Below are 17379 nucleotides of genomic sequence, written 5' to 3' on the forward strand. Positions count from 1 at the left end.
TTCGTGTGTACATAGAGGATAAAGCAAATCAGTTGTAAATTTTGATTGGACATCAGATGTGAATAGATTTTGTTTATTACATCTATATATATATCAAGGAATGATATGCTAGTTATAAATTAACTCCGCAGAGCGACAACGGAGCAATTGTGGAATTTTGAATTATCTGTATGTTGTTTATATGTCAACATTGGAAAATATATATATATTTGGAGATTTATTTTTTTATCCCCGTGGTGCGACCAGACGGGGTGGACTAAAGAAATATAGTGAATATTCGAATAGGAAGTAAACTCACTCCTTTCAAAGTGGAGAGGAGTGTTGTGTAATATGGTATAATGGACGTGACATTACTATGTAGACAGTACGGTAGTTAGATATACCGCGTAGCCCGGTTCCCGGAATTATTTATTGTAAACTACCTAACTCAGGATAAGATCTCGGATAGTTACCAGGTAACGAGAGTTGGCGTATTGGCGGGAATAAGGACGCAACGAATAATATATTACCAGAGAGTATCAGAGTATATTTGGTAAGTTAGTACAATTAGAGGCGTTGAATTGTATTAGTAGTATTAGTATTGAGTGATAATACTCGGAAATCACATCAATACATAGAGATACAGAACGATCCATTAAATGAAGCACACAATATATGGAAAAGCGTAAAAAACGATAGTAAAGATGTAAAGGCAGGAGAAATAAAAGCAAGAATAAGTACTCAAACGTACATATTACAAGCCAAAAGAGCTAAGTTCGATCCGAAAGTTAACCCGATATGTACAATCTGTGAACAGGAAAATGAAGATCTGGAACATTTTATTCTACGCTGCAAAGAATTGGAGCAAATAAGATCTAAATATTGCTCAAAAATAGAACAGACAATGGATGAAATCGATACCTCAACATACAAGAAGATCATACAAGAAGGGAATTTACTGCAGCTCATAATGGACTGTACTAGCAAGGACATAAACTGTTACTCAACTGTGTATGAAAGCATTGAAACTCTGGCTAGAAATATGTGCTACGAGATGCACATGCTGCGCACAAAAAGGATTAAAAACTTGAACACAAGTACAGTATAAGTAAACTTTTTTAAAATAAAATAGTTCCCTACTTTACCATCTTACTATTTTATGACGTATTAGGACCTAAATTAAATAAAAAAATTTGCAAAGTTTTAAGATATCCAGTTACCTTTAAAGAATAATGATAAGATCCGAAATAAGGTAACTTTAAACTGTGAAGGTAAACTTATGTATATATGATGAATTGTTCTAAACCCCAACCCTTTTACATAAGTCCTATAAAATAACCTTCTCATTATAAATTCTGATGTACGTATAGCACCTTTAACTAACAATTATAAGAAAGTTTAATTTAAGACCACTTAAATTCTAAATTCTTATTTGTAAATATATCCAGTTCTTACTTAACTTATTCTTACACTTCAGCACATTATGAATATTATTTGTAAAATTTTATGATGACAATCCTATGAATTAGTTATAATATTAATTTTTAGTAATTATTATTGCCTAAATTCAGTCATCTGTACATTATTAAATGCTTCCTTATGTTCTAAGGTGTATATAGTTACTACAATTATACCCTATGGGTAGTGCTCCACAATTAATGGAGGAATATACAAGAAACTGAACAACAACAGTACTTGTTTCAGTTAATTTAACAAGACAAACAATACCAAGGAGCTATGAGTCAATGAATACTCGAGGATGTACTACAGGTAACTCAAACAAATGATTTAATAGTGCAGGAATAAACAGAAATCTGCAATGACTGAATGAGAATGGTTTTCATCTTCGATTTTGGTATCGTTTTCGTTCGCTCCCAAATAATTTTTATACACGTTCGCCCCATAGGACCTAACGCATCTAATTTCAAATTCCAGTTGAATTGTAAGTTATTTTATTATTTGTATACAGTAACGTAGCTTGCATTCTGTTATTCACGAAGTCAAGGGGTCTTAAGCTATCGATTTTTTTTAACAATTTGAACAAACTAAAGTTAAACTACCAACTTATTAGTTCATTACCTGCTTATAATTTTTCAATGTTCATATGGATACTTAAATCTTTTAAGACGCATTCATGATTTAGTTTATCATATCGAATTCTTTAAGTGTCGCAACTTCCCAGATAATGGCAGATTAAAAAATATTTATGAATAGTGGAGATGGATATGTCAAATTCTGACTGAGTCTTATACAGTATAAATTTGTCACTTCTTTTTTTATTTGTGTATGATTCAAATCATACGTATTACTATCTTATCTATGATTAACTCAAAAGTTATATAGATAATGCAAACACTTGGCTGACTTGCAGTTATCACATACATGACACAAGACAATCACTGACAAGTTTCCGGACTTGCTAGCACTAGCAGTAACTGAAAGCCAGATCAAATACAATGTACCTAATCTGTTGTACAAAATGTACACTCTAATACTGGTCACGTGGCTGTACCTCACTTTGACATTAGATTTAATTGTGTCATTTTTTTTTATTCCAGCATATTTAGATTACAGAAAACTACAAATGGTATGAATCAATAATGACAACAAAACGATACAGTATAAAAAAGAAGATGTGGAATGATTGCCAATGAGAATGCTACAGGTCACTGTACAGCATGGCCAACTATTATCCTCAGTGTAAGCCAGTACAAGTTATCGCGCATGATTTTAATTTCTTATCCGTCTGATCAGTCTTTTCTGTGTGTGATATCTTATCAAGACAACATGCTGAGTTTGTAAAGACAATGTTGACACTCGATAATAATTTGACAACACTAAGTAAACAATATTAAAACCATATGACATTGTAGCATGCTAGGTTCCGCATGAATACGAGTTGTATAAACTGACTTTATTTCCAAAAGATAAAATTCGATTTTACCGAATATCAAACATACAAAATAAAAAGTCGAAAAAGGACAAATACGAGATTATGATAACCAAACATATATACATGTATATATATCTATCATTAAATCGTTGGCTTGTTATAGTTTATAAAAGCACTTACATAAAATTAAAATTGTTCTTTAACAATTTCAAAAGCAAGAGGGTTGTAATTGTGAGGTTATATTATATTAGATATAATATTCTTGATTTCAGTAACATCATTTTTAGAGAAGTATGCAATGAGTTGACAATCAAAATATGGATAGATGTAATTCATGTAATAACAAAATACATAATCGAAAAATGATTCACTATAGTCATCAATAGAAATGTTCACACGATGTTGTTCGATTTTGATATATCTTAAACCTTTCTTTCGACGTAAACCCGAATATGAGACAACGTAGATTTTTATCTTGTTTTACTTAAAGAAAGTCCCACAGAAAAAGTGTATACAATAATGTTCAGAGTATAATATAAAAAAAAAAGGGGGGGGGGGAGTACCCTGCCCAGATAATAATATAACTGATATGTAAAGGAAAGTTTAACCACAGATTTGAACTTGACAATTTTATCTGAAATTCACACCAGGTGACCAAATACATGTTGAAATTTGTGAACTTCACACGGATATCTTTAGAAAACATGCTAATCGAAACAACAGGGGTCGCAGGCATCTGTTTTCAAGTATAATTCTGAATTTTAACGATTCCAATTATCTTATTCATTTGATAAATTAAAAATTTCAAATTCTGCAAATACATGTACAATATACATTTTTTTTTTTTATAAATTTTGTAAATGTAAGAAGATGTGGTATGAGTGCCAATGAGACAGCTCTCCGTAAACTTTACATTAACAGAAAAATAATTAAAATAAGTTTCCTTTTTAATAAATATTTTACATAAATGTTCAATTGCAAAATTAAAATTTTTTTCATGATAGAATCTTTTGAAAGGACGGAGACAAATTAAAAATAATATTTATTTTGTTCAATGCGATTTATTTTTCTAAAAGTTAAGTGTATAAAAGGAGAATGTGCATCAAACAAGCAATAGACTAGTAAATTCACATGTACATGTATGTATCTAAAATTTTGTTTCTTAAACTGTTAAAATATTTTAGTTCAATTTATTTCAATTTTAAGCGATTGCCGTTTTGTAATCTTTAAATTAGCATTACTATATACAAATATTTTCGTATATAGTCCACACTGGCACATATGCTGCCCTTGTCTTATTCTTTTAAGACTTTGGCAATTGGTTTATCTTGGAGAATATTTTTTTTTTTCTCATTTGAAACTTTTGTGCATTGAAATTTACAATTTATAAAGTAAACTTGAAAAGAAAGAGGCTATTAAACATTGTTAAACCGTCAAAGAAAAAAAAACACAAACAACTCATGTCTACTGAGAATAACAGAAGTTATCACATTGTCATGTGTTAATTATTTATCCATGAATATTATATTTACCTGGTTTGACTTAGATTATTTCTGGTCAACTTCAAAAAATGATCGCATCTCGATTTTTGAATAAAAAAGGCCCTTATTCAAAAAAAATTGTAAAATATGAAATTTATATCGTTGGATAGATTTAAAACCAGAGAATAAATATACATGCGAATGAAGCTGTTTCTAATAAAGATTTTATGTCAATTCATTAAAGAAAACCCATGTGCACACATTTTTGGTTTCGTATTGTATGAAGTACAATGTAATAGGTCGTGCACCCGGTGTTCTTTAATTGAAAAAGGCCCTAACTTCTGCAATCCTTATCAAAATACAAATTAGATCTGTAGAAAGCTTATAAATTGAACTTTCAAAATTGATGCCAATGAAAAAGTAATTTAATGATATTTACAGACAGCTAATCAAAATTTAAGATTTCCTTTAACAATCTATAGTAAATTTATCGATATCGATTGTGGTCAAATTTGACGCATGCGCAAAGCGGGTGCTGATAAAAGTTGCGTATGGCCTTCAACAATGAGCAAAGCCCATACCACAAACCCAGCTATAAAAGGCACCAAAATCACAAATGTAAAACATTCAAACAAGAAAACTAATGGCATAATTGATGTATAAAAAATGAACGCTAAAAACAAATATATATGTAACAAAGCAACAAAGGACAACCACTGAATTAATATTACAGGCTCCTGACTTGGGACCGGCACATATATACAGAATGTGGCGGGGTTAAACATGTTAGGGGAATCCAAACCCTCGCCCTTATATATAGAATAGAATAGAATATTTTTATTCACCAAATTAGGGCCCCAGGAGGGCATATAGCAAACAAACAATATTATTATAAACAATAATATTTAGATATGTATACATTATGACAAGTTCACAGATCAAGTTCAATATATATTCTGTTCAGAAAAAATAACTTAAGTTGTTTTAATTTTGCAGAGCTACATTCACGCAAACAATCAGTTTTTCACTTTCATTTTTATACAACCGCAAAAAATTAAAAAATTTTGCGGTCGTATATTGGTATGAAGTTGGCGTCGTCGTCTTCGTCCGAAGACACATTGGTTTTCGCACAATAACTTTAGTTCAAGTGAATGGATCTCTATGAAATTTTACCATAAGGTTTGATACCACAAAAGGAAGGTTGGGATTGATTTTGGGGGTTATGGTACCAACAGTTAAGGAATTAGGGGCCAAAAATAAGCATTTTTGTAACTTCCAGACAATAACTTGTGTGTTAGTGTATGGATCTCTCTGACATTGTACCACAAGGTTCCATATCACAAAGGGAATGCTAGGATTGATTTTGGGGGTAATTGCCTCAAAATTTTAGGCGAGTCCCCTGGGGTCACCCCCACCCCCTTCTTTTTGAAAACTTGTAAAGGGTCAAGATCTCCACCCCGAAACCATATATATTCTTGTATGGGACAATAAAACAAATCAAATGAAATCCATGGGGGTATAAGGCGAGTCCCTTTGGGTCACCCCCACTCCCCTCCTGTTTAAGAACTTGTAAACGGTCGAGCTTTTCATTATTAATAAGATAATACCACATTGAGGTCCAAAGGGTCCTAAATTAAACTTTTGTTTAATTTCATCAAAAATTGAATTCTTTGGTTCTTTGATATGCTGATTCTAACAATGTTTGAGTGTTAAATCATATCTAATTTTAGAGAACTTATATTAATTAGTCATCACTGGTTGTTGTTATTATATTATTGATTATAATTTGAAAAAATGCATCATATCTTATTTTAGAGAACTATTTATCCAGTTTGAGTTATTTCCATTTGCACAGAAAATATTATGGATAAAATTAACCTGTGTTTCATTTCAACATAAATTAAATATATATATAGGGTTCTTTCAAATGCTGAATTTAAACTCTATTTAGATATTAGATTTTTAGGCCCAGTTTTCAAGTTGGTCCAAATCAGGGTCCAAAGGGTCCACGATTAAACTTTTGTCTGATTTCATCAAAAATTGAATTCTTGGGGTTCTTTGATATGCTGATTCTAATATGTACTTAGATTTTGGATATTGGACCATAATAGGTATTTAAATGTCCAATTTCAAATATATCAGTTCTTTGACTACATTCATTTTGTGTCACAAACCTATTGTGTGTCAAATATTCAATCACAATCCAAATTCAGAGCTGTTTTAAGTTTAAATGTAGTGTCCATACTTGCTCAACTGTTCAGGGTTCGACCTCTGCAGGAAAATCCGGTTTGCTGTCTCTCTGACAGCCTCTTGTTCAAATTAGTCTACATTAGGGTCCAAAGGGTCCAAAATGAAACTTAGTTTGATTTTAACAAAAATTGAATTCTTGGGGTTCTTTGATATGCTGAATCTAACCGTGTATGTATTTAGATTTTAGATATTGGACCATAATAGGTAAATTAAAAAAATTTAAGTTCTTTGACCACATTCATTCTGTGTCAGAAACCTATGCTGTGTCAAATATTTAATCAAAAACCAAAGCTGTATCAAGCTTGAATGTTGTGTCCATACTTGCTCCAACTGTTCAGGGTTCGACCTCTGCGGTCGTATCAAGCTGCTCCCAGCAGAGCATTTTATTGTTATATATGCTTGAAGATATTGATCTGATAATTTTCATGATTATTGTATACATGTAGTTTTACCATGACAAGTTGCATATCAAGTTCAAATTTTGTTTCAGTTCAGATGATTTTTTTTTATAGCAGAAACTGTTTTACAGTTTAGGACAAATGTAGGAATTATGGTCCAAAACAAGCATTGTTCATGTTTCATGGCAATAAATTGTGTATAAGTGTAGGATAACTATAAAATTGTACTACTTAATAGGTCATTTGTAGGTTCCATACCTCAAAAGAAGGTTTGGATTAATTTTTGGGGTAACAGACTAAACCATGTAAACCATTTAATAATTTGGGGCCAAAAAAAAAGAAGGATTTTCTGGTTTCCAAACAATTAAGTCTTGAATAATATACATTGTACATCATTTGTATATGTTCATACACCTGAACTAATATATAGATAAAAGAAGATATGGTATAATTTCCCTTCACCCAAGATTAAATGACATACATGTAGAAGTTAACATAAACTACAGGTCACAGTTCATCCTTCAACAATGAGCAAATCCCATACAGTCTAAGGGGAAATTGTAAACAATCAATTTCAAATGGTTACAACTTGAAAACTAATTTAATAATGACAAGGGGTCTTCAGTTACTGTTGTAAGACTACAATGGGATGACCTACTTTTAGTTTAAACTACTGGACCAAATTTAATAAAATCATTAAAAGGGTATCTAATACTATTAATTATGATTTTCAAAACAACAGTTGATACAGGTGAGTGACACAGGCTCTTGAGAGCCTCTAGTTGATATTTGATAGTACAATTCTAAGTTTAATATAAATACATATAGCAAGAAATACATGTATATTATAAGCTAATTGTTTGCAAAACTCTTTGAATAGTATTGCGTCCACAAATGTACTGTTTCTCCCTTTCAGCAGTATTACAAGGTATGGGCAGAGGAGTTGACTATTGATAATGACTGATACTGGAATTAATGAAGTAACCTACATGTAGTGTCCAATCTCTATGTGGAGTTTGCCTATCAGACAGTCCATTTTTACATGTACCAAAAAATGTACGTTGACAGCCAATGCTAAGTATTAATCTTAAACATATATTCAATGATTGTATGTGCATCTCTGATACATATATTTCGCTGTTGTGTGGCTTTATTTCTGATCAGAGACTGATAAAAATCAGATTATCCTTTATTTTAAGTTCAAATATTATGTACTAGTAACTACATGTACTCAATGTCTTGCATTCATTTAACTAATAATGATGATGCAGCATCCAACAAAAAGTATATCTTTTTGACCTTCATTTTATGCCTCACTGATTGTGTATATGTATGAATTCTGTCAGATTGTGGTACTTAAAACAAGTTTTGAGTGTTTTGCACATATACTTTGTCATTGGACTTTAAATAAATTTGATTTCTGATAATGGCAGAGTGTTTTGAACATTGCTTCATAGTGATGATCAGATTACCTTTAATCAATATATATACAATGTACATGTACACTGCTACTGTAAAATAAAGTTTCCTAAATATTGCACTAATTTTAAAGTAACAAAATAGTACTGAATATTAAAAGTAGATTTCCAGTACTACATATGTTTGGTACAGAAATAGTACCTATGCAAAAGTAGCTGTGTATATAAATAGAATTTAATTGTTGCAGATTGATAATTTTTAGTAATTTGAAAATAAGGAGATGTGGTAGGATTGCCAATAAGAAAACTATCATGATCAGCCACGGTCAAAATGAAGGGGATGTAAGCAGTTTTAGGCCACTTTAAGACCTTCAACAATGAACAGAACAATACTGTTTACTCAGCTGTTAAAGATCCTGACAAAATGCGCAACAGTTCAATCTAGAAATTTAGTACTAGTCATTTTGCTAGTGATGTTCACTTATTGGTTAAAAGAAAAATTAATTGTTTTCTCTCTTGGTGAATATTTTTATGCCCCTGCCGTAGCGGTGGGGGCATTAAGTTTTACCCTTGTCCGTCTGTACGTACGTCCCAAAATTGGTTTCCGTTCTCTAACTTGAGTTTGCCTCAACCAAATGTTTTGAAACTAATACACAATGCTTATTACCAGAAAACACAGATCAAGTTTGAACTAATTTTGGTGGCGTCACTTTAACCGTTCTAGAGTTATGCCCCTTTATAAATGGAAAAATTGCAAAATTTTTAGTTTCCGTTCTCTAACTTAAGTTTGCCTCAACCAAATGTTATGAAAATTATACACAATTCTTATTACCACAAAACACAGATCAAGTTTGAATTTTGGTGGCGTCACTTTAACCGTTCTAGAGTTATGCCCTTTAGAAATGGAAAAATTGCAAAAGTTTTAGTTTCCGTTCTCTAACTTAAGTTTGCCTCAACCAAATGTTATGAAACTTATACACAACCGTTCTATAGTTATGCGTGTTTACAAATAGAAAAATTGCTGAATTTTTAGTTTCTGTTTTCTACTTAAGTTAGCCTCAACCGAATGTTATGAGACTTACATACAATGCTTATTACCACAAAACTCAGATCAAGTTCAAATTTGGGTAGCATCACTTTTACCGTTCTTCAGTTATGTCCCTTTATAACTATATGATATGCAAGCAGGGGCATCATCTGTGTCCTCATGTGGACACTATCAACATTTATTTAAAACAATTGCCTGTGTGAATTTGACATATATCTAAATGAATTTTCAGTGGTATTGCCATTTTTTTATTTGGAAAACAGTTCATCAGCATGATCAGGTTCAGGTCTTATATTTATAATAATCACTGGAATTTAAATTTTCAGAATTAGCTCCCCAGATGTAAGTGGAAGTGAAGTTATACATGTTATATGTTTCGATGAAATGAATGACTTGATTAGATATACATGTAGTGGAGACCCTATAGATACAGTACATGTAACTGGTATGTATTTGTTACAGTATTTTCTGTCAAAATTGTATAACAAAAATGCCGAATCCTGTGCAAATTTAAAAAGGAGTCCACGCAAACTGACAAAATAAAAAAACACTATCAATCAACAGATCAAGGGAAAAGTTAATCTGCTATATATACATGTATGGAATAGGCATGTAGTTAGATTTGTTTACCCCTTTTCAGTCCATGTAAATTTATGAGAATAGAATTTAATATTCTGGATTTCCTTAGATTTCAATTCTTATTTCATATTAATATTCCCATGTGTATATATGTTATGCTTGTAGTTTGAGGAAAATTATCAAAATAGCTTGACCAAGATTAAACAATAACTGCTATCATGAATTAGGCCATTTTTGTCTTGTCTGCAACTGATTGTATGGTGTACATGTCTGTCTGGGCAGGGTTCATCTTACCATGACCTGATATTCATAGTTCATTAGTCAATAATAAGTTTCATATTTTGGTCTGTTTGCAGAGGCGGATTTAGGGGGGCAGGGGGCCTCCCCCCCCTTCCCTGTTCTGGGAAAAATTTGGTTGATTATATAGGGAATCACTGAAGCTTGACCAGAGCGGGCCCCTTCTTAGGCAGTCAGTGGGCCCCCACTTATGAAAATTTCTGGATTTGCCACTGTGTTTGTTGTATACTATACAAGCTATAATCAATTAACAGATCAGCTATATTTGGGGTAGGCAATGATTGTAAGGTGCACATGTCTGTCTGGCTTGATTTTTCTGACCTTGGCATTATTTGCTTGACATTATTTTTTTCATGGATCATTGGTTATGTTAAGTTTATATATCATACTTATAGTAAAATTATATCTTTAGCATGTTTAGAACAATCAACATAAAATATATCATGAATAGTAAAACATGCAAGACATTTCAGCGTGTTTACTCGTCTCTTGTGATATCTATTTTATATAAATTTATACTGAGTGCCAATAAAAACACAATTCTGGTCCCCTTACACATGCTACAGCACATGTAGTTATGCCCAGCAACAGTCGAGGGGGAATAATATCAATTTACCCCTGTCCGTCCGGATGAGGATACTTTGTTTGTCTGGCTATCTCCTCCTACAGTTTTGGAGGTACAACTTGTTAACATGACAAAGTTCAACCATAATGAACCGCCACACCTCCGTTGCAGAGGTAATTAAAAAATGTACAGTCTGTTAGATTATCAATTTTCAGAGCATTTGGAGTTTTGATTTATACCCCTATGGAAGCTAATCACAAATTTCTTAACTGGAAAAGTATCAGGTAACCAGATGTTTCCAGAATGCATAGAGCCATAAACATACTGTGTTAGTATTGTAATTTAAATGGGGCTAAGACATGTAAGAAGGGGGCTTGAAAATGATGAGTTGTGTTTCTATAGGCACTAAGTATACTTATATATACAGGTAATGTGTAGTACACATACATGAATATGGTTTGTTTTCATAAGTAATTTATTATAAAATTTGACATGGTATGATTGCCAATGAGACAACTATCCACCAGAGTCCAAATGACTGAATATTGACAACTATAAATGATCATATGTACAGCTTTCAACAATGAGCAAAACTGATACAGCATAGCGAGCTACAAAATGTCCTGAAACAGGGTTGGCAAAAACCTGGGTTTTATGAGTATTGCCCAGCCCAGTGGGAATTACTGGGTTTTACTGGGTAAATCACCATCAAATCACCAATTGATCATGTCTGAGCTTAAAATACAAAACAGTTATCTCCTAATTATAAGTTTGGTAAATCATTGGAGATTAAATTGGTGTTATCTTTTTTGCTTGACTACAGAAACAAACATGCTGATTTTATTATATTACAGGAACTGTAGGAAGTATTCAAAGAGTCTGATTGCTAAGTATGCATTACAGGATTTTATCATTGGAGCAACATCTTAGGAGGAGAAGTGCAAATGTATGAAGGAATCCTTGGGTACAAATAGCAATTATATGCAGAAGAGGACTCTTAAACATTATTAACAGACATGTAGTCATAGTAGTGGTGTTTTCAAGAAACGTAAACCAACTGGAATTAACAATTGTGTATATTTTTTCAACCACAAGTACTTTCAGAATATTATACAATTCAAATTCAAATTATTGTGTCAACATACAAGTTACAGTAAAAAAATGAAAATGCATGTTTTAAAATGAATTTTATATAAAAAAATGAAATAACAAGAATTTTTAGCTTATTGTGCAGCCAAACTTTGAGATCTTTTAATGGTATATGCCTGTTGTTTGTCAACATTTTGCCTTAACCTTAAGATCAGTGTTAAAATGAGAAAAAAACTATTTTTGCATATATGAAATAAGAAGTAAATGGTTGTAAATTACAGAGAGCCTTTCAATATGGTACATTTGTATATCAGCTATATTTCACAGAACTTTCTATTTTAGTTTATTAGTACAATGAGACATGAGGTATACATCAATCAGCCAGCAATATAACAACAAAAACACCTGAAAGGCATTAAGGTGCTAACATGCAGTCCTCAACAAAAGACAGGTGTCTAAAAGATATGCCATGATCTATTTAATTGACCAGAGGCTATAAAAAAAATTACAATATGAATCAAGAATAGCCATCAACACCAAATTCTCTGAATATTTTTTTTTTATTAAGACGAGATTTTTGACAACCACTAAAAAGATTTCTGGCTTTATGCAGGTACATGAATATGTGGCGAGGTGAACTAGTTTTTTTCTTCAAAACCTTCTTAAAGAGAATTGGCATCTTTTGCAAGTCGGTCTTTTCCATAATGTGATTGGTTTGTGTCAAAACTGATGACCACACAATATGACTTATACAAACATAATAAAAATCAACTCAAATGAAATATACATCAGTGCAATCAACTTCTATAAATGACCACAGTCCATAAATCATTTACAAAAAAGGATTGAGACTCAACACAACCAAAAAAGTTCTAGGAGTGAACTAAGGTGCCCTAGATATAATTTATATCCTGTGATGCATTTGCTTGCCTTCTTTGTTTAAGACCAAAAAATTTTGGAAACCAAAGAAAGTAAAACAAAAAGTATGAACACATGGTCCAGACCAAGAAGAATATTTTTCATGTTTATATATATATCAAAACAGAATTTGTATTAGATTAGAATTGACTTACATAAATAAGCTCAAATCCTGTGAAATTAGTGTGATTGAGGCTGAATTCACTTTAATTTCATTAAAAAAAAGAAGCTCGATTCATGTTAATTTCACGTGAAAAGTTCACGTGAATTTCACGTGAAGGCTCAATTCACGTGAATTTCACTTGAAAAATTCCACGTGAATTTCACGTGAATCAGTATTTCACGTGAGTTTAACGTGAAATTCCGCGTATAAGCTCGATTAACGTGAAATTCACGTGAATTTTTTCACGTGAAATTCACGTTAATTTCACATTAAATTCACGTGAACAAAATTTGCCTGTGTACTTAGTGGTCTGGATACTTAATGGTCAAGTACTTATAATTGTATTTAAATTTAGATAAGATGCAACTCGTTTGTGTTTGTACGAAGATATTCGTCATTGATGTTTACAAATACAATGAAATTAAATTTATATATGTATTATTTATTTTTTTATTTATTTATTTATTTTTGATTGATTGATTGATTGATTGATTGATTGATTGATTGATTGATTGATTGATTGATTTAATTGATTGATTGGTTTATCTATTTATCTTTTTTTTTTTTATTTATTTATTCATTTATTTTTTTTTTTTTATTATTTTTTTTTATTTATAAGGTTTATGCGAGTTTTGTAACTTTTTCAATTAATTATTTGTTTTATATTCCTACTTTAAATATTTTCACGAATGACTTGATAAAGAAGTCCTGTGTCTTTGCTCAACGAAGTCTTCAATCTTTTAGTTTTGTATTGATCCCGACAATAATGTATTAAGAAATAGTGTCTTATCTCTTTCCTTGTTATAGGCTGCCGTGCACCTCCACTTATACCCATAAAACACTCCATTTTAATTGGTAGAGTGACAGTTTACATTGCTTTACAAATTATGCACAAACAGAACAGACTCTCGATATCAAGGGACATATGATGGATTAGTTACGTTAAAGAGGACATATTCGCTTGGGGGTATTATTTTATTCATTTCATTCATCCTTGTAAAGATACTTATTGTATTATCTACGAACTTAAAACCCCAAATTGGACCGTTGTCACTATCAAAGTTTTCTTGTACAAGTTTTCTTGGTCACAACAGAGACATATATATGTGAAGTTAGCAGCCGGTTCGTTATTCGATATTCGATATTCAATATCCAACCGGCTGCTAGCAGTCGGTTGGATATTCAAAATTTAGTTGAACATCATAAAAAAATTAAATACTTGATAACAATAAAAGCACGATTTCATAGTTAAGAGGACAGATAAGATACGTAGGAAATCGTTTAATGACCTCTTCAAGCTGTCGTAAATTCTGGGACTATTATTCGTTGTCATTCGTTGTCCTCGAATATAAACCCTTTTCTAAGTTGCATATTTGTCTTTATGTAATATAAATTTTTATCAATAAAACATCTTCAAATATGTACTTTTATATATGATATTTCTTAAAACAAAAAGAAAAACCTATAACTCTAGAAACATTTAGAAATATAAATAGAAATATTTATGGAAAGCCCAAAAAAGAAATATATAGTGAAAACCTACCTGAGACCGGTTAAATGAGGGTGAGACCCCCCTGGTCTTTCAATGTCCATAAAATTCAACTTAATCAGAGACTCTGTATATGTAAAGGTTGTATTAGAAGGATTTCCCAGAATAATGTCATCTTCGATATCTACGGAGGGCTTAGATTGTCACTTTTCAGCTAAAAATTGTCAAAAATTTAGGACAAAGGGCACAGGGCAATGGTGAGAGCCCCCTGATCTCTTAATCTTTCTAATATTATGCAGACATTTAGTTAATAGGTAGATACAAACGTGACTAAAAGGAATTTGGGTAAACGTTCTGTCTTCTATGTTTACGGAGGGCCCAAAGTGCCAGTTGGATATTCAAAATATATAGCGAAAACCTACCTGAGACCGCTTAAATGACGGTGAGACCCCCCTGTTCTTTCAATGTCCACAAAATTCGACGAATTCATAGACTCTGTATGAATAAAGATTGTATCAAAAGGATTTTTCAGAATAAGGTCATCTTCGATATATTTACAGAGGGCTTAGAATGTCACTTTTCAGCTAAAAATTGTCAAAATTTCAGGACAAAGGGCACAGGGCAATGGTGAGAGCCCCTGATCTCTCAATCTGCCTAATATTAAGCAGACAGTTAGTTATTAGGTACATACAAATGTGACTAAAAGGAATTTGGGTACACTTTTTGTCTTCTATGTTTACGGAGGGCCAAAATTGCCAGTTGGATATTCAAAATATATAGGGAAAACCTACCTTAGACCGCTTAAATGACGGTGAGACCCCCCCCCCCCCCGCGGTGAGACCCCCCCCCCCCCCCCGCGGTGAGACCCCCCTGTTCTTTCAATGTCCATAAAATTCGACGAATTCATAGACTCTGTATAAATAAAGATTGTATCAAAAGGATTTGTCAGAAAAATGTCATCTTCGATATCTACGGAGGGCTTAGATTGTCACTTTTCAGCTAAAAATTCTCAAACCTTCAGGACAAAGGGCACAGGGCAATGGTGAGAGCCCCCTGATCTCTCAATCTTTCTGATATTATGCAGACATTAAATTGATAGGTAGATACAAACGTGACTAAAAGGAATTTGGGTACACTTTCTGTCTTCTATGTTTACGGAGCGCCCAAAGTGCCAGTTGGATATTCAAAATATATATTGAAAACCTACCTGAGACCGCTTAAATGACGGTGAGACCCCCCCCCCCTCCCCCCCCCCCCCCCCCCCCCCCCCCGCGGTGAGACCCCCTTGTTCTTTCATTGTCCATAAAATTCGACGAATTCATAGACTCTGTATAAATAAAGATTGTATCAAAAGGATTTTTCAGAATAAGGTCATCTTCGATATTTACAGAGGGCTTAGAATGTCACTTTTCAGCTAAAAATTGTCAAAATTTCAGGACAAAGGGCACAGGGCAATGGTGAGAGCCCCCTGATCTCTCAATCTGCCTAATATTAAGCAGACAGTTAGTTATAAGGTACATACAAATGTGACTAAAAGGAATTTGGGTACACTTTTTGTCTTCTATGTTTACGGAGGGCCAAAATTGCCAGTTGGATATTCAAAATATATAGCGAAAACCTACCTTAGACCGCTTAAATGACGGTGAGACCCCCCCGCGGTGAGACCCCCCTGTTCTTTCAATGTCCATAAAATTCGACGAATTCATAGACTCTGTATAAATAAAGATTGTATCAAATGGATTTGTCAGAAAAATGTCATCTTCGATATCTACGGAGGGCTTAGATTGTCACTTTTCAGCTAAAAATTCTCAAACCTTCAGGACAAAGGGCACAGGGCAATGGTGAGAGCCCCCCGATCTCTCAATCTTTCTGATATTATGCAGACATTTAATTGATAGGTAGATACAAACGTGACTAAAAGGAATTTGGGTACACTTTCTGTCTTCTATGTTTACGGAGCGCCCAAAGTGCCAGTTGGATATTCAAAATATATATTGAAAACCTACCTGAGACCGCTTAAATGAGGGTGAGACCCCCCTGGTCTTTCAATGTCCATAAAATTCAACTTAATCATAGAATCTGTATATGTTAAAGTTGTATTAGAAGGATTTTACAGAATAATGTCATCTTCGATATCTACGGAGGGCTTAGATTGTCACTTTTCAGCTAAAAATTGTCAAAATTTTAGGACAAAGGGCACAGGGCAATGGTGAGAGCCCCCTGATCTCTCAATCTTTCTGATATTATGCAGACATTTAATTTATAGGTAGATACAAACGTGACTAAAAGGAATTTGGGTACACTTCCTGTCTTCTATGTTTAAAAGGGTCCAAAGTGCCAGTTTGATATTCAAAATATATAGCGAAAACCTACCTGAGACCGCTTAAATGACGGTGAGACCCCCCTGTTTTTTCAATGTGCATAACATTCGACGAATTCCCAGACTCTGTATAAATAAAGATTGTATCAAAAGGATTTCTCAGACAAATGTCATCTTCGATATCTACGGAGGGCTTTGATTGTCACTTTTCAGCTAAAAATTGTCATTTAAGCGGTCTCAGGTAGGTTTTCACTATATATTTTGAATATCCAACTGGCACTTTGGGCGCTCCGTAAACATAGAAGACAGAAAGTGTACCCGAATTCCTTTAAGTCACGTTTGTATCTACCTATTAATTAAATGTCTGCATAATATCAGAAAGATTGAGAGATCAGGGGGCTCTCACCATTGCCCTGTGCCCTTTGTCCTAAAATTTTGACAATTTTTAGCTGAAAAGTGACAATCTAAGCCCTCCGTAGATATCGAAGATGA

At 32.9% G+C, this 17379-nt stretch overlaps 1 long non-coding RNA gene across 4 annotated transcripts; it reads left to right on the forward strand.

The window, feature by feature from the left end:
• The first annotated feature begins 1662 nt into the window (after positions 1-1662).
• On the forward strand, positions 1663-12078 carry LOC127732167 (uncharacterized). 4 transcript variants are annotated; one of them, XR_007996096.1, is made up of 4 exons: positions 1663-1749; positions 7918-8057; positions 9794-9912; positions 11763-12078. It is a non-coding gene; the product is annotated as an uncharacterized LOC127732167 (long non-coding RNA). The 4 variants fall into 4 exon arrangements; XR_007996095.1 differs by having other exon boundaries at positions 1669-1749; positions 7921-8057; XR_007996098.1 differs by lacking the exon at positions 1663-1749 and adding an exon at positions 1769-1921.
• Positions 12079-17379: the final 5301 nt, after the last annotated feature.

Source organism: Mytilus californianus, unplaced genomic scaffold (genome assembly GCF_021869535.1).
Source record: "Mytilus californianus isolate M0D057914Y unplaced genomic scaffold, xbMytCali1.0.p SCAF_22, whole genome shotgun sequence".
NCBI lineage: Eukaryota > Metazoa > Mollusca > Bivalvia > Mytilida > Mytilidae > Mytilus > Mytilus californianus.